Source organism: Quercus robur, chromosome 12, assembly GCF_932294415.1.
Source record: "Quercus robur chromosome 12, dhQueRobu3.1, whole genome shotgun sequence".
Classification (NCBI taxonomy): Eukaryota; Viridiplantae; Streptophyta; class Magnoliopsida; order Fagales; family Fagaceae; genus Quercus; species Quercus robur.
In genome coordinates, this window is record NC_065545.1 from 12351211 (window position 1) to 12371063 (window position 19853).

Here is a 19853-nt window from a genome sequence, read left to right on the forward strand (position 1 = left end):
TGTTACAACAATCAAATTTTTTATTTATAAATTATTTGTAATTTTGTGCAATGCACAACAAAAATATTGAAAGAATGATTTAATCATTTTTTTTTCCTTCTTCTTTTGAATATGTTTTTTTTTTTTTTGCAATTTGATTTGTTGTCATAAGTGTGATATTTATTTCAATTATTATATACCACCGTCAAACTATAAACAACTAATTTCAAGAAAATAAAAATATTATGATTCTCACTTCTAGCGCCAATTTTTATTTTTAAGAATACACAGTGTAAAATTAAACTTCAAGTAAAATCTGATTTGAATTTTAATTTAATTTTTTTCTCTACCTTAACTTTAATGTAATATATATAATATATGATGTAAGACTATGTGACTTGTGAGTCCAACATGGTGAATTTATAATTTTACTTGTTAAGAATAATAAAACTATTAATTCAAAAAATATGGGATTGCTAATGACTGCTTAATATATTAAACTTTTTTTTTTTGGCTAGCTTGGGAGTTTAAAGCATTTCAAGCACACTTGAGTGCTTGACTATTTTCACAAGTGTATATGTGTGTTTTTTTTTTTTTTTTTTTTTGGTCCCACACATATCAAGTAATTGCAGATAGTAATCTTTTAAGGTGATCTCGAGATGTTGGCTAAGGATTTTGAATCCAATACCCTCAGGATCTCGTGTGGCCTTATAAATCACCAGCCACTTTGGGTTTAATACCAAAATGATGGAATCAATTATGGATCTAAAGGGATAAATTAACCAAATTGCTTGTTTTATTTATTTTTCCTATCATTCTTTTTTTCTTTTTAGAAAATTTTTTATTTATCATTCTATAATTATCCAAATCATATTATTTACATGCTTGATTAACATTTTTTTTAAGCATTTGGCTATTTCTTTAGGTATACGTATTCTCCTTGCGTCACACACACCATATAATTACAAAGAGAAAATCCTTAAAGTGACTCTAAGATACTGGATAGGGTTTTAAATCCTATATCACAAGTTAGGGATCTCATGATGCCTTATAGATCACCAGGCCAACCTCTTAGAGTTTAATTATAAAATTATGGATCAATCAGGGGCCTTGAAAGAACATATTAATTAGGTTGTTCACATTTTTTTATGTCATTTTATTATTTTCCAAAATAATATTATTTGCACCTCCTTAAATTTTTTTAATCACTTATAGTAGCGTTTCTGCCTAGGAAAATTTTATTATAATATGAAAATTTGAAATATTCATTATCTATAGAAATTTGTCACATGATATCTGTACGGCACCGAGCTCCCAAAGCTCATACAGGCCTTGGGCCCAGACCCATCTAGGCCCCGGGCCCAAGCCCATACCAGCCTTGGGCGCAGGCCCAGCAGATAGTTCCCGTTACCTTATGCCCTTCTTAAAACTGCCTTAGGGCCAAAAACAAGTTTTGGTTATTAAGCTCCCGGGGTTGACCGGTTAACATTTCTCGGTAGAGCGCATGAGTCAATACCCGGGAAGGTCATGATATGCACGGGAACGTGAGTCGCCGAACATAATCGGTGAAAATGGAGCCAAGTTCCAAGATCATAAATGCTGCACCGCCCTCTCACCTAAAACAGCCACTTTAACCAGATAATACTGGACCTTCAATAGCACTAACGATGAACATAATCATGGTCTCCCCACTAACCTTGGCTATAAATAGAGGAAAGTTGGGAGAAGAAGGGGTGGAGAAAAATTGAGAGAAAAGGAGTGAAAGAGAGAGCTTTTCAGCTGATTGTTGCTTTGAGTCTCTCTGCCGAGAACGACCCATTGTAGGAAATCCTTAAACCCACTACAAATAAATTGTGAGCCCAAGGGATCTAAGGCCCAGAGTTCCTGTACTTGGTTCTTACAATTGGCGCCCACCGTGGGGCCATCCTACGAAGCTGTGGTTCGAGTGAGACTCAAGCAAAGAAGATGTCTGAGGAGCGTTCAAGAGGGCACGTTCCGAGCAATTCCGCAGGATCTTCCCGGGGATCGACGTGGAGGGAGAGAAGGCAGAAGCGACTGGAGGATAGGGAGCATTCAAGAGGAGAGGAAGGGTCCGGATTGGGAGAAGGATCGGACCAAACGCACCGGACGATTTCAAACGTCTCAGCACATCGGCAACCTGATGATAGAGACCGGGAGCTGGAGCGGTTGCGCAGATTGGTAATGGACTTGGAGCTGGAGGCAAGGGGTCGGCGCCACGAAAGGGACCACAACCCCCAACCCAGAAGGAATCGTGGCGAGGAAGGTTCCAGCCGACCTGTTACGCAACAACACCGAGACCGATCCCATTCTCAAGAGTCACGTCGTCACTCCCGGGATATTCGTCGTAGACGAGACCGTTCCCGGTCACATGGATATGACAACCACGGGTCAGAGTCGCCAGAGGAGCGGCAGCACCACAATGCCGCGATGGATGCCATGAGCAGGGCCTTGCGGATGGCGGCCCGGTCTCCATTCTCAGATGAGATTGAACGGGCACCCATGCCGAGCCGATTCACGCGTCCACCATTCAATTCCTATGAGGGGAGAACAGACCCCGTGGAGCATGTCAGTCATTACATCCACATGATGTCATTGCATGCGCACAACGATGCATTGATGTGTAAAGTATTCCCCTCTAGTCTCGGATCTACCGCACTGAGATGGTTCAATGGGTTGCGGAAAGGTTCTATACACAGCTTCGCCGAGCTGATTCAGGAGTTCGGCAGCAGGTTCGTAACATGCAGCCGAGTGCAACAACCGGTCGACGCGTTGCTTTCCATGAAAATGAGGGTCGGGGAAACCCTTCGGAGTTATGCCAGCCGATACTGGGAGCTCTACAATGAGATTGGTGGGGGAAACGAGAAAATCGCGGCTAGCACCTTCAGGATGGGGCTCCCCGAGGATTCTGAACTACGGGAGTCGCTGACAAGAAGACCCCCGGAGGACATGAGGCAACTGATGAGACGCATAAAGGAGTACAAACGCCTGGAGGATGACCGGCTGCAAAGCAGGGGGAAAGCCCCTTTTTCAGGGAGAGCTCGGCAAAGCTTCTTGCCGCCAAAGCCGAAAAGGGACTTCAGAATGCAGGAGCCGGAGGTGCAGATCGAAGGGGTTAATGTGTTGTTTAAAGAGCCCGTGCACAAGATACTGGAACGAATAAGGAACGAGCCATTCTTCAGATGGCCGAACAAAATGGGGGGCGACCCATCTCGGAGGAACCAAAGCCTATACTGCACTTATCACAGAGACAAGGGGCACACCACCGAGCAGTGTAGGGTATTGAAAGATCATCTCGGGCAGTTAGTGAAGGCAGGGCACCTGAAAGAGTTTGTAGCAGATTCCACTGACCGGGAGACCGAGCAGGGCGCACCACAGAGAAGGAATCCCCTTCCACCGCCCCGGGGTGTAATCAACGTCATTCATGCCGCACCGAGAGGGGCAGCGGCGGCTAGGATGGTGATGACAGTGGCTTGCGCGGAGGGAGAATCATCCAAGAAGCAAAAGAGGGCTGGACGGCTAGACATCTCGTTCGGAGAAGATGATTTCGAAGGGACAATCCAACCCCACGACGACGCTTTGGTGGTGACAGCCCGGATAGGCGGATTCCTGGTGAAGAGGGTGATGATTGATCAGGGTAGTGAGGCTGACGTCATGTACCCGGACCTCTTCAAAGGGCTCGGGTTAAGAACCCAGGATTTGGCGAAGTATAACACGCCATTGGTCTCGTTTGACGGGAGAATTGTGATTCCCGAGGGGCAAATCTCACTCCCAGTGGACATGGAGGGCAAGGAAGTTGTAGTTACATTCATAGTAGTCCGATCGTTCGCACCTTACACCGCAATCCTGGGGAGGCCATGGATTCACACCATGGGGGCTGTTCCGTCCACCCTTCACGTGAAAGTAAAGTTTCCCACTGAGTACGGAGTTGTGGAGGTAAGGGGGAATCAGCAGGTGGCGAAGCAATGCCTCATAGCCGCGGTCCAGTGGGAAAAGGAACAGCTCGGCCAAGCTGAGCACGCCGAGAAAGAGACTGCATAGCAATTACAGATACCCCAGGAAAAGGGGGCGGACGTTGCCGAGGAGTTACTGAAGGTAAGAATTCTCCCAGATAGTGACAAATACTTCCAGATAGGTACAAGCATGAATGACCGGGAAAGGGTGGAGATGTTGTTGTTCCTGTTGCAGAACATAGATGTCTTCACGTGGAACCCGTATGAAGTGCCCGGCGTAGACCCCGAGTTCATTGTTCACAAACTCAATGTGGACCCATCATTTCCTCCGAAAAAGCAGAAGCCGAGAAGAGCGTCAAAGGAGCACGTCAATGCAGTAAACTTGGAGGTCCAGCGGCTGAAGGAGGCCGGGGCCATAAAAGAAATATTCTTCCCGAGATGGCTAGCAAACACTGTCGTAGTAAAGAAGAAGAGCGGTAAATGGAGAGTTTGCGTGGACTTCACCGATTTAAACAGAGCGTGTCCCAAGGATCCGTTCCCGATGCCCAAGATTGATCAGTTGGTGGATGCCACGTACGGGCACCCGAGAATGAGTTTCCTGGACGCCTTCCAAGGCTACCACCAGATTGCTTTAGCACCCGAGGACCGAGAGAAGACAGCATTCATATCCCCGAACGCAAACTACCACTACGAGGTCATGCCGTTTGGATTGAAGAATGCCGGAGCTACCTACCAGCGTATGATGACAAGGATGTTCCGGGAGAAAATTGGCTGCACGGTTGAGGTTTACATCGACGACATGGTAGTAAAGAGCAGAAAAGAGTCACTGCATACTGAAGACCTTCGGGGAGTGTTCGAGATACTACGGCGACACAGGCTGCGCCTCAATGCCGAAAAGTGCACTTTCGGAGTGGGGGCTGGCAAGTTCCTGGGTTATCTGATCTCCACTCGGGGAATAGAGGCTAACCCCGACCAAATAGAGGCAATCAATCGCCTAAAACCACCGAGCAATCCTAAGGAGGTGCAGGTGCTCACCGGGATGTTGGCCGCCTTAAACCGGTTCATCTCCAAGTTTGCCGATCGCTGCCGGCCATTCTATCAACTTCTGAAGAAGTGGAAGGGGTTTCAGTGGGACGAGAGCTGCGATGAAGCTTTTCGATAACTAAAGGAGTATTTGGCAAAGGCGCCGAGGTTGACGGCCCCGGAGCCCGGGGAGGATCTGTTTATGTACCTTGCAGTGACCAATCATGCCGTAAGTGCTGTATTACTAAGGGACCGGGGAGTGCAAATACCGGTGTATTACGTAAGCAAGACCTTGGTCGATGCCGAGACAAGGTACCTACCTCTTGAAAAGTTGGTTTTGGCCTTGGTACACGCCACGAGGAAGTTACCACACTACTTCCAGGCACACACAGTGTTCGTCCTCACCGAGTATCCATTACAATCACTGTTGAAGAGATCCGATTTCACAGGACGGATTGCTAAATGGGGGACTCGGTTGGGATCGTTTGACATAAGATACCGACCTAGAAGCTCGGTGAAAGGGCAGATTCTCGCTGATTTCATCGCGGAATTCACACCTAAGACTGAAGGCCAGGTAATCTGTAGTGCGGAGATTCGCCCGTGGAGGTTATTTGTGGACGGCGCATCAAACGCTATGGGGGCCGGGGCTGGTATTGTCATAATCACCCCTGAGGGTATGCGACTGGAACATTCCTTCAGATTGGGGTTCAAAGCCTCGAACAATGAAGCCGAATATGAGGCCCTGTTGGCCGGACTAAGGGCAGTATTGCAGCTGGGAGCCAGGGACGTAGAAATCTACTCAGACTCTCGGCTGGTCATTTATCAGATCACCGGGGACTTCGAGGCTCGGGATCCTCGAATGAAAGCTTATCTGAGTACGGCAAAGCAAATTATCGGTCAGTTCGGAAAGGTAAAGATATCCCAGGTGTCCCGGTCGCAGAACAAGCATGCTGACTCTCTTGCGACGTTAGCCTCATCGGCTACCGAGGACACCCCGAGGCTTATCACGATTGAACTTGTAAGGGAACCAAGCATCTGTGTGCAGACTACCCTCGACCAGGCCGGAGTAGAAGTTGCGCGGGTGGCGGTGGCCGGATCATGCTGGATGAACCCGATCATAGACTGTCTTTCCGAAGATAAAGTTCCAGAGGATGAGGCCGAGGCCAATAAGATTCGACGAATGGCTCCCAGGTACTGGTTGTCTTCGGACCGAAAGTTGTACAGAAGGTCCTTCGCGGGCCCTTACCTCTTGTGCCTGCATCCTGAAAAAGTTAAGGAGCTTCTAACCGAGCTGCATGAAGGAGTATGCGGCGGGCATGCCGGGGGACGATCTTTAGCACACAGAGCAATGACGCAGGGGTTTTGGTGGCCACAGATGCAGAAGGACGCCGCCGAATACGTTCGGAGTTGCGAACAATGTCAAAGGCACGCCCCAATGATCCATCAGCCTGCCGGACATCTAAATCCTGTCAGCAGCCCGTGGCCATTTGCACAATGGGGGCTTGACATCCTCGGGCCATTCCCCCGAGCAACGGGGAACCGCCGTTTTGTACTGGTGGCCGTGGATTACTTCACAAAGTGGGCTGAAGCTGAAGCCTTGGCCAATATCCGGGATACCGACGTGAAAAAGTTTGTGTGGAAAAACATAGTTACAAGGTTTGGGGTGCCGAATTCACTAGTGACAGACAACGGGCTACAGTTCGACAGCAACGCTTTTCGGACCTTTTGCAGCGAGCTCGGCATCAAGAACAAGTATTCAACCCCGGCATACCCCCAGAGCAACGGCCAAGCTGAAGCAGTAAACAAGACTATTTTGAACGGGCTCAAGAGAAGGTTGGATGGAGTGAAAGGAAGGTGGGCAGAAGAACTACCCAGTGTCTTGTGGGCCTACCGCACGACCCCCAGGAGATCCACGGGGGAAACCCCATTTTCTCTGGCATACGGAGCAGAAGCAGTGATACCGACCGAGGTGAGCTTATGCAGTGCGCGGATCGTTGGGTTTGACCCTGTACAAAGCGCCGACCTTATGATGGAGCAGTTGGATTGGCTAGAAGAATGCAGGGAGGCTGCGACCGTACGTCTTGCCGAGTACCAGCAGAAGCTAGCGCAAAGGTACAACCGGAATGTAAGGACCAGGGAATTCAGTGCCGGGGAATTGGTGTTAAGAAGGGTAGTAGGGAACATGCGGGACGTGGCTGCAAGGAAGCTTGCTCAGAGCTGGGAGGGACCATACAGAGTCACAGCCGTAGCAGGGGCAGGGGCTTACTACTTAGAGGACCTGGACGAGAGGCCGCTCCCCCGACCATGGAACGCCAACAACCTAAAGAAGTTCTACGCGTAACCATCGATGTAAGCCGAAACTTGTATTCTATGAAGATTAAGAGTATGATGAACTTTTTTGTCTTTGCTGTTTTTTTTTTACCCTGTAGCCGCACACCAAGAGAATCGCCAACAGACCCTAAGGACAGAAACCTGACCCTCGGCTCGATCAATATCGCCGAGCAGGTGAAAACCTTACAAACAAAATCCTAAGGACAGAAACCTGACCCTCGGCTCGATCAATATCGCCGAGCAGGTGAAAACCTTACAAACAAAATCCTAAGGACAGAAACCTGACCCTCGGCTCGATCAATATCGCCGAGCAGGTGAAAACCTTACAAACAAAATCCTAAGGACGGAAACCTGACCCTCGGCTCGATCAATATCGCCGAGCAGGTGAAAACCTTACTAACAAAATCCTAAGGACAGAACCTGACCCTCGGCTCGATCAATATCGCCGAGCAGGTGAAAACCTTACAAACAAAATCCTAAGGACAGAAACCTGACCCTCGGCTCGATCAATATCGCCGAGCAGGTGAAAACCTTATAAACAAAAACCCTAAGGGCAGAAACCTGACTTTCGACTCGGTCAAAATCACCGAGCATGTGTGAACCCTGTAATTAAATCTATGAGGGCAAAGAAATTGATTCTCGGTTAAAGTCAAACATCCGGACAAACGAAAACTTTGCAAACAAATGCTCGAAGGACGGAAACTCAATTCTCGGTTAAACCAAAACCTGATAAAAACCTAACCCTTTTTACAAAAACTAAGTCCAAATAGCGCTCTCAAAACTATTCACAGCTACGCACAACAGGTTCTCGGGGGTACATTCTATTAGGCGGCCATAGCATTGGTGTGATTCAAGCAGAGCACAAACGAATATAATTCCATTCAACAAAATTGAAACAGGAAAAGAAAACGGACTTCCAATTAAAAGAGTAAAAGCAATTGTTCGGTCACCACAGCCCGGTGACATAGGCAAATAAAACCAATAAAATAAAACAACGGTTCAATCACCACATCCCGGTGACATAGGCAAATAAAAACGAAATAAAAATAAAATCAACTAGGGGGTTGAGTCGGTGGTGGCACTTCCTGTTGGACGATCAGGGAGAAAGGCTGGGCCTCATCGAGAAGTTCCTGCACGGTCGGTGTGCTCGTAGCCTCCAGTTCCTCGGGCTCAGCATGAGAGTCTATTTGCTCAACCAACTCCCTCATACTGGCCGTCTCCTCCTCATCTAGAGCAGCCGGGGCGCTCTGGACGGCAGGTAAAGGACTCGGAAATGGAATCTGGCCGGGGTCTCTCAGCGGCGAGTCTTCAGGAACTCCCATTGCTTGAAGAGCAGCAAACCACCCGGCCTCGAAACCCATATGCCGAGCCCGAGCCACCACCGGCTCTGCGGAGTTCTCGGCGTCGGCAAAGCCCACGTCGTACCACTTCTGCTCCGCGGCCGCCAAGCCCGCCCTGAGATCAGCTATCTCCTCGGCATGAGAAGTGTTGAGACTGAGGGCTTGGGCCAGTTTAAGTTCCGTCTCATTTTGCCTGGCCAGGAGGTCAGCACACCTATGTTCGGCAGATGCTCGGAACTTCTCCGCGGCAGCAGCCTTATTCTCGGCAGATTCAGCAATCTTGGCCTTTTCCTTAGCCGTTTTTACTGCTGCCTCCCGCGCCACCTTCTCGCGCTCATTTTCCTCGTCAAGCTCCCGTGCCCGGGCAGCCACGATGTGAGCTAGTTGAGCGGCCTGGCAAGCGTGAAGGTTAGCAAAGCGGCAAAAAGAAATTTACATGGAGCAAATAGACAAAAGAATTACCGCAATGGCGTGCCACTCTAACCGGCGCCCCACGGACTCCTCGAACCCGTCCTCAAAGGCGTGCACGTCTTCGGGAAGTTGGAGAGCTCCGGCCAAGGTTTGGGCAATACGGCCGCCCTCGCCCTTATCCCATATCCGAACAGAGGCCGTTGATGGCAATGGTTTGCCATCCAGAAGGAACTTCGGCTCCCAAGCCGGAGCCACTTGGGAGGAGGATGCGCCCCCCGTGCCGGCTTCGGTCTGCGGCTCACGGATGACAATCCCCCCTGTTGGTCGGGGAGGAGTCCGGACAGCGGCGTCCCCCGGGGCCGTGGAATGTGGCTCAGCCACTTTCTGTTTTTTCCGGGCACGTCCGGACTGCGAGGTTGGAGGAGGTTGAGAAACTGGACCCCGACCTTGGGTAGGCGGGGGCTGGTTGGTCGGCCGGGCACCAGGCACGAACCTGTCTAGGGTCATTATTCGCCTTGCCACCATGCTTGCACCGGGCTGGATCGCTTCAGCTAGCAGGTTAGCCGCGTCTGTCACTTGCTGTTGATGCTCGGCGGGTGGATCCTCGGGATGGGTCTGCTCTTGGGCTTGGTCCCCTTGTTGTATAGCTTCGTGGGCTCTCTCTCTAAGGCGCCGGGATACTTGCTCCGCGGAATCGTCTCGAAGGGGAACTAGTTCGTCCGCGGTAGTGAACCGCCTACCAAATTCCCTCGCTTCCCCGGTTGTAAGCTTCGGCGGCAAGAAGTTCACGTACCGGACGTCTATGTACGAGAGCAGGGGGCTGTCAACTAACAACGCCTGCTTGAATGATTGCCAAGTGGAGTAAACCGGTTCCACGCCGAGGATCAGGTGTGAGGCCCGGAGTTGCCCGTCCCAGTGCACGAAGATCTCGGAACGAAGGACGAAGTTTAAGTCCTTGACGTGGACGGCTCTGAGGTCCTGAGTAAACACTTTGCCGTCTGCAGAGGAACAAATAACACGTTAGCTTTTAACAATAAAAGATTTTCTTTTACTTAAACAACTACAAGAAGGGGAAGGTACGAACCCACTTCACGCCGTGTGAGGGGGCAAGGGATCTCCCCGGCAAACCAATTGCCGCGCACCCTGACAAACTCCCCGGCGGAGTTCCTGTTCGAATCGGGTAGGCACGATATCAGCCGTACCCGAGCATCCCTTGTCTTTAAGTAGTAATTTGTGGACTTGCTCCCACAAAGGCTGTACATTTGGTTAATATCATGGTGATCTAGTTGTAAGTTAAAGGTATGGTTTAACTGGCCGACGCAACTAACTACCCGGTAAAAATTGGGGGGAAGCTGGTCGGGGCACAGCCCATAGTAGGTAAGTGTGCTTATCAGGAGGGGATCTACCGGGAACCTAACCCCACCTTCTAAGATGGACATCAAAGGAAAGAAGGCTGTACCATACCCTCGGTGGAGTTCCATATCACTCTCGTGGCAGTAAGCCACGTCCACGTCACGGGGGATACTAAATTTACTCCTAAAGTTGGCCAAAACAGCCGGGGTATCTAGAAGGTAAGAATAACCCATCTACAAAGCCTAAAACTACAAGAATAAAATCAAAGAAACAAAGCTGAAGGAACAGGAAGGGAAAAAGAGACTTACGTTAGGTTCTAAGGAGGAAAAGAACGCTGAGCAAGCAAGCACACAGAAATGTGGTCGGCAGAGAGTAGGCGCTAAAAATCAGAGGCAAAGGAAAAATGGAGTGACGCTTGGAGAAGAACTATTTATAGAGCCAGAAGAAATGGGGGAAGATGAAACGCTTGATCAAACAATAAATGGGCACAGCGAACGAGCGACCCAGCAAATGCCAAGCGTAACCGATTTGCGCACCGCTTCGGTTCACGAACCGTCAGGCAATAATGACGTCTGCGCCTGGCGCCGCGAAACGGCGCGTCTTTTGAGATGGCTATTAATGAGAAATGACAGCCAGAAGTCCCAGACTAAAAGATTCCCGAGGTCAAGAAGCCCGGGCAGTTCCTTGATTCTCCTCGGCAACCGAGTATGAATCAAGGGGGGGCTATTGTACGGCACCGAGCTCCCAAAGCCCATACAGGCCTTGGGCCCAGACCCATCTAGGCCCCGGGCCCAAGCCCATACCAGCCTTGGGCGCAGGCCCAGCAGATAGTTCCCGTTACCTTATGCCCTTCTTAAAACTGCCTTAGGGCCAAAAACAAGTTTTGGTTATTAAGCTCCCGGGGTTGACCGGTTAACATTTCTCGGTAGAGCGCATGAGTCAATACCCGGGAAGGTCATGATATGCATGGGAACGTGAGTCGCCGAACATAATCGGTGAAAATGGAGCCAAGTTCCAAGATCATAAATGCTGCACCGCCCTCTCACCTAAAACAGCCACTTTAACCAGATAATACTGGACCTTCAATAGCACTAACGATGAACATAATCATGGTCTCCCCACTAACCTTGGCTATAAATAGAGGAAAGTTGGGAGAAGAAGGGGTGGAGAAAAATTGAGAGAAAAGGAGTGAAAGAGAGAGTTTTTCAGCTGATTGTTGCTTTGAGTCTCTCTGCCGAGAACGACCCATTGTAGGAAATCCTTAAACCCACTACAAATAAATTGTGAGCCCAAGGGATCTAAGGCCCAGAGTTTCTGTACTTGGTTCTTACAATATCCATATCCCTAAAGCAACCATGGTTATTTATATCTTTGAATCAATACACTTTGTTTCAATTCAACAACAAAAAAGGTCATTTATAATTCTTACTATGGGTTCCATAAAGAGTGAGAGGTGTATAAATTTTGGTTCTCTGAATCAATACAGTTTCTTTCAATCCAACAAAAAAAAAAAATTTGAGAGATATAATTCTTACTACGAGTTGGCATGAAAAATATCATTTCCCAAAAAGGGGCACTTTATTTCTTTTATTTTTATTTTTGTAAAATATATATATATATATATAAAAGAGGTTACTTTTATCTTGTTTACTTGGCATGTAAGCAAAAGGGTAAGTAGATATAAAATATTGAATTATTATATGCCTTTTTAAAATTTATATTTAGCACACTTTCTTCCTTTTTTTTTTCTTTTTTTTTTACTTTCCCCCTTTGAATCTATGTAACATACTTTCAAAATTAATTTGCAGCGAATCTCGGCTAAAGAACCAAAAAGGCAAAAAGGGTAATTGCAGAACAGCCATTATAGAACTACTGAACAGTCTGAACTACACAGTTATTGAACAAAATATGTCACGCTAAGGCCCAACGTCGATTAATAGCAAATAAAGTCACGTATGTGTTAATTGCATTAATAGCACGACATACAACTACCGATATTAAATTTATACGTACAACGTACTGATATAAAATGTACAACTATTCAGCAAAAAAAGAAAAAGAAAAAAAAATTTTTGGTAAAATATATATATTTATATATATATAATGTACAAGTAATGACTATGTTTTATTAAGAAGGATAGTTCATTATGTCCCCAATAAAATTCAAACATATAAAAATGTTTTTTTTTATTGATTCACGCAAACAGGTGTTTGAATTTATATATATATATATATATATTAAGAATTATTGGAGAACCTAATTTATCTAAATTTTGGCCCATATAAAAAATACTTTTATATAATGGATTAATGCTAAAGTTTGGATACTGTCTTTAGACGCAATATATTAGGAAGTGTTCGTGTTTAAATTGTCAATAATGTATTTAAATTTATCTAGAGAACTATTAATCTAAGGATTTATATATAATTAGTTTTTAATTGGTCAATACAATAATGTAAGTACCAGTTAACTCAATTGGTAAAATTTAAAAATAACGTTATATTGGGATTAAAATACTTTCGGAAAGTTGAACAAACCAAAGAGTTCCAAAGTCAGGTCTGTAATTTATATATAGAATAAAACTTAAATACAGTATTTTAGGTGTTATTCCTTGTGTTCTCCTCTTAAGATTCAATCATGTGGCTACTTATCTAAAAAATAAACTTCTATCTCATAAGAAAAAATCTATATGGCAGAATCTTAAGAGAGGAACCTAAGGAACAACACCTAAGTACTATACTTAAGCCTTACTCTTATATATAAGTATGGTTTAGATACGTATTCAAACAATATAATCTTCTTTTCCTTAAATATCACCTTCCTATTTTTTACCATATTATTTTCAAAACCTTTTTCCAAATTTGCATAATAATGTTACTAATGCTTATCATTACATATATTTGATACTTCGAATCTTTGATATGGTTCAGACTTCAGTGTTCTACAAACTTCATTTTCTAGCTTTTCCATGGTTTGGTAAGGATTTTATTTTATTTTATTTTTCCAAAATGATTAATGAGATATATTAGGTCATTGGCTCAAGTCTCATGCCAAGTTTGAGTCCAAATAATTTTCAGCTTATTACAACAAATGATTCTCAGTTTTCTTAAGCTGATCTGAGTTAATTTTGACATTTTTCTAGTCTTTTTGAACTTTCTAATAAAAGTCGTGGCTTTGGTTAGTGTAACCATAGAGCACGATATACAACTAAATATATTAATTAAGCTTACATGTACTAATACTAATATTAAGATGATCAATGTATTTGATTCAAAAAAAAAAAAAAAGATCAATGTATACGATATACGCTGATACATTTGCATTGTCTTTTTAAGGAGGAATGCATTTTTTGAAATTATGGATATGATGGTGTAGTTTCTTTCCTTTTTTGATACGTGATGGAGTAAATTCATTTCACGCTGAATTTCAATTATTGACTATAAATATTATGAATAATAAACTAGTTGAAAATTATATTAATTTTTTATTACAATTTTTTTTTTTTTTACTTACAGAGGTAGAAAAAAATGGACATTGAAAATGTAGTTAGTTGTTTTGGACCAAATAGACAGAAATATACCAAATAACATTGTGATTAATGTAGAATAAAAGTAGTATTAAAGTTGGATCCAAGTAGAACTGGTATTACACTAGTCACAAATTGCAACCTCAACAAGTTCCCAAATAGAGTATGAAAAAAATTGCCCCTAACATTGTTCAATTAAGTGCTCGTTTGGATAGCACTTATGCTGCGTCTGCGCTTCCTCCGTTGTTTTTTTTTTTTTTTTTTTTTTTTTTTCCCTTTTTAGCCGCAACGGTTGACCGGTTCTTCGGCACTGTTCACAGGTTCCACAAACTCCACTTTTTATCAACTTTTTCATTAAAAATGAGTCTCACCACACTATTCACACATTTAAAAATTATTTTGCTACAGTGTTTTTAGTTTTCAGTTTCAGCAAAATAAGTTATATCCAAACATACCCTAAATATCACCAGTTCATATGGCACACAAACCAAGAAGCAAACTACTCAAGTATTTTATATACTTTATTATGTAATACACAAATATTAACTAGCCTCTACCAATTCAGCCCCCCCCCCCCCCCCTCCCCCCCACCCCCGCCGCTTATATGTAGATGATGAGAAACTCTATATATCTCCCCTCTCAAGCACATCTCATAGCCTATTTGGATAGAGAAAGAAAGGAGGGGAAGTAGATGGAAGTAGAGTAGTATTGGCTAAAAATAAGCTAATTTTGTGTTAAATATACTCTACTCTACTCCCCTCAATTCAAACAAACTATTAGTCTTTACAAATTAATGAGACACAAATGTTAGAATCACAAAGATTATCAACATAAACCACACCATTATAAAGAAATAATGTGTGCATAGACTTAGGAAGTATTTGTTTTAGGGAGGATGGAAAAAAACATGAGAGAAAATGAAGAGGAAAAACATTTTAAAGGGTGTTTAGTTGGGAGGGAGAGAGGGAAAAAAAAAGAGAAAAAATGGAGCCGTGATATTTTTTTTCTTGGACCTACCAGAAAGTTTTCTCCCCAAAATAGGGAGAAAACTATTGAGGGAGTTTAATTTATTAATTTGACCAAAATGCCTATGAGTTTTGTCTAGGTAGTACGTTGGTCTTCTTCTTTTTTCTTTTTCTTTTTTTTGTTTTCTACTGGACGTTGCTTTTTTTTCTTTTTCTCTTTTTTACTTTCTTTTGATTTCCTCCTTCCTCCTGGATGTTGGTTTTTTTTTTTTTTTTTTCATTTGTTTAACTAGAAGTGATTTTTTTTTTTTTTTGTAGATATGATTTTTTTTTTAATAAATTTGGATGATTTTTTTTTTGGTTGTTTGTCACTCTTTTGTTTTAATTGGGCATTATTTTTTAATAAGGGTATAAGAGTAAATTTATACAAACTCATTTTTTTCATCCTTCCACTTTTTCACTCCCAAGCAAACAAAAATGAGGGAAATTAAAATTTTTATATCCTCTTACTTTTTTATTCTTCCACAATTTTCTATCATTCCACTTTTCCACCCCTCCAACCAAATGGACCCTTAGGATGCTGGACACTTAACACTCCTTGAACATTTTTACATACGTGCCCCAATTGTGTCATTAAAAAAAAAAAAAAAAAGGACACAACTGAGACACGAGAATAAAAGGAATCAAATATCTTCTCACAAAACAAAGAGAACATTCATGCTCTGAATAATAATATTCTAATTTAAAATTAATAAATATTTTTATACTTGATTTGTATTCTAATTTTTGAACATCTTTTAATGGTAATGAATTTGATTTATTATCCATTATTACTCTTATTTCGATATTAAAAAATAAAACTATAAATGATTAAAAATATATAAAAATAAAATATTCATCATTTCTTCTAAATTGATATATGTTTAATATCATATGAAAAAATAAATACTTAACCGCATAGTATATTAAAATATAAATTAAAAAATATATTTAATAATTAATTAATATACATATATCCCCGTTGTCTATATGTCTAACTTTTTCAAAAATTGCTGTGTTGGTATCCGTGCCTGTATCCTACGCATATAAACTTGCTTTCCACATGTAATCTGGACAAGAATCTTTCACAACCCAGTCAGGGGCGGCGTTGCAATTTTTTTTATTTTTTTATTTATATATAATTTAAAAAACAAATAAATAAAAATTGTTTTAGACTCCCCTAAAATAAATATTTGAACTCACCCTCACCTTAAATTTTGTTTAAATTCAGCTAAAATAAACTTGAATATAATAATTTTAATACTACTTTCACAATATTTTCACAATATATAATTAACTTTATAATGGAGGGTAAGTAACAAGTTGTAACTAATTTTTACTTTGACTCATAACTGACATCACTTTTTTACCTTTATTTTTTTGCTAATATATCACATTTTTTTTATTTACCTTTAACAACTTGTCACCTATATTTTGTTGTAAAATTTTTGTGTAAGTGTTGTGTCAACAGCACTACTCTTAAAATATTTAATTTTATAATAAAAAATGTTTCAAAATTTTGCTTATTCATTAAAAAAAAAAATTAAATAAACATTCTATCTAGGACTTTGGCTTACTTTTCCATTGACAGCAAAATGAAGCTGTTTTTCCTTACACTTTTCTTCCTCATCAGCAAAAAATTACATTATCGTTCCAACTATCATATCTATATTTATATCTGTGATTATTTCCTCATTTTCTATATCTCTCTTTCTCTGTTCTCTGTTTCTTAGCTTTTATCTTTGTTTGATCAAGTAGTTTTTTTAATTTTTATCTCTGTTTGCTCCAATTCCAAGAAAGTGACCACATTTATGGTTAAAAAGTCATACACTTCAAAAGTAAAAATTTATATCAATTTTTTTTTCTTAGTTTCACATACTTCTAGTCCTACTCCTAGGTTTGCTATTATTTTTCTTTATCCACACACACATATATATATATATATATATATTTTTTTTTTTTTGGTTGAAAAGGATGATATGCATAGATTAGCTAGCCATAAAAGGCGAAGTATTGGCTACAAGCCTTAAAGAGTACAAACCATAAGCATCAGATTCTAATTTGATACAAAGCTCATCTGAGTTAGGAGCATCTAAAACTACAAAAGTCCCTATCATGTTGCAGCCTCCTTTTGCGAGATGATCAGCGCATCTATTCGCTTCCCGGAAAACATGGCTGATCCTGACTTGGCTGAAATGGCGAAGAAGGTACCTGCAGTCATTGAGCAGAGAAGAGTAGGAGTTATTGACAGATTTTGAAGAAAACATCATGTCTACAACTACTTTGGCATCTAGCTCCACAAGCAGTTGGGTGATGCCTAGTTGGGAAGCAAGCATCAAACCATCTTTATCCACACACATATACACTTACATTAAATTAGAGTAGAACTTCTATTCTGTATCCAAAAAAAAAAAATTTATTATTCTTTATCATATATTTTTATTTAATTAATATTACATATAAATATAATAAGTTATTATGCATTTAATAGTTGTTGTCTTACTAATCTTTAAACTATTAATAAATTTTTTAGACCATTATACGATATGGCTGTATTGTATACTAAATTGTATTTATTTTGGATTATTGTATATAATATGGAAGTTGTATTTATATATTTAAAAAAATTAATCATTTTATTTTTTAATCGCCCCATGACAAATCCTAACTCCACCACTACTGATCCCCCTAGAAAAAAATCATAAAGCCGCCACTGAACCCAGTTTGATGCTTTATGAGAATAATAAGCACCAAAGTCTGGAAGCATATGTGCTTCAAAATCCTGTTCATAACGCTCCATCCGTCTATTCCAATTTCAACAAACATATCCATAACATTCTTCAACAATTAATACTCTGTCAATCTGCTCTCCTTCATCTTCTTAATTTATCAATCTGATGGTTCACATCAATTGGTTAATAAGCTAACTGCTATGGAAGACAAGAGGTAGAATCTTAACAGAAATCCGGCATCAAGTAGCAATAAATTTACAAGAGTAATTACAGAGTCTCTGGCATTACCTTTTACCTCTTGGTATAAACCTGGATTTGAAAGAAAGAAATAAATACATTCTTACATGACCGAAGTGACTTTGAAGCAGAACGCTTGTAGGGGAGTCATATGAAGTATTGTAAGAAATGTAGCCTAAAGTGAATGTCATAATAAATAGCCAATTAAGTTCCCATTTTAGAGGGACTTGTAACAAACCAGACCACGGAAGCAGCTAGTCCAACTTGTTTCCCTATGTGTGTGAGTACTTCGATGTTTTTTCTTTCTACTTTTTCTGTTGTTTGCATCTAATAGATTCTGGTTATTTTGGTTATGCTTTAGAACCAAAAGAGCCACCTTAAACCATATGTATAACAACTACAACAACAAAACTTTAGTCCCAAAATTTTGGGGTTGACTATGAACTCTCAATAGAGCAAACCTTCAACATGATCCTTCCTCAAACCATAACATTAGAATCACATTCAGAGGTCAAACTATATATGTGTGTGAAGTTTATATATATATATATATATATATATATTTTGACCATTATAGTTGTAATAGAGTCTGAGCCACACACAACAACCTACAACTCTACACCTTGGGAAACTAATAAGTCTGCGTTTAGATGAGAACTTTATTATGTCTTTTGGAAATAATTTATTTAGCTAAAACTGAATTTTTTTTGCTGAAAGTACTATAAATAAAGCTAAAAGTACTGTAAAAAAAACTAAAAGTTAGTTGAAATAGTACAGTGAGACTCATGAATAATATTAAAAAGTATAATAAGACTTATGAATAATAGCAGAAATAAGTTAAATAATACAAGAAGCTGTCTAATATAAGCTATTCCAAACACAACCTAATTTGTCAATTTGTTGAAAATCGGTTAAACTACAATTATAACTAGAAAAATTTAAAAAGTAAAGCTTTAAAAAGTTGTGTGGTATATAAGTCAATAGTTTAAAAAAGATAAAAGAAAAAGTTACGGTACTTGTTTAACATGTATTCCTCAAACACTTCATGATACTTGTTATAAAGTTGTTGACTTTAAATTTAAGGGTGTGCATATGGGTTGGGTTGAAGGCTTTTGCTAATTCGATCCACCATGGTTAGGTTGAAAAAAATCCAAACCAACCCACTTGGATCGAATTGAACCCATTTGGACAAAATTATTTTTTAATTGAGCATTATAACTACAAATAAAAGTAAATTTATAACCTAATAAACCTGAGCATAGCACCAAATTAATACAAACTATTTCATTAGTGCTTCAAAGTTAATAAGATATCATATGGTTCTATCCCAACATAGTTGACAAACAAAAAAAATAAATAATAAAATTATATAATATATCTTTTAAATATATATTGAATATATGTGAGTCGGGTTAGATTAAGTGGATTTGTAAATCTGTTGATGCATACTCAGCCTAACCCATCATAAAATTTTTTTGTTTGACAATCCAATCCAACCCACCAATCTATAAAAATTGACCCAACCCAACAAATTGGGTTGGATTAGGTCGATTTTGGCAGATTAATAGGTTGACTGCACACCCCTAACTATAATCGTGAGATGGCTTATGTTTATACACAAATTATGTAGCTATGCGCTCAACAAATTAATTAAGGAAATATAAACACTGCCACATACTTCGAATAATGCCTTACAAGCAGTCTTGTGATAAGTGACAGAAGGAGATTCAAACCATGAACATCTTGATGAAAATAATAATAATAATAATAATAAAAATAAAAGATCCCAGTTGACCTTCATTATAGGCTATATAATAAACAACACTTAGGCAGAGTTTGGATTCAACTTTTCTGCGTTTGCGTTTACGTTTTTGTGTCTTTTTTTTTTTTTTTTTTTATTCTGCCGTTGTTTTTGACTTTTCAGCCTATTCACTGTACACTTTTC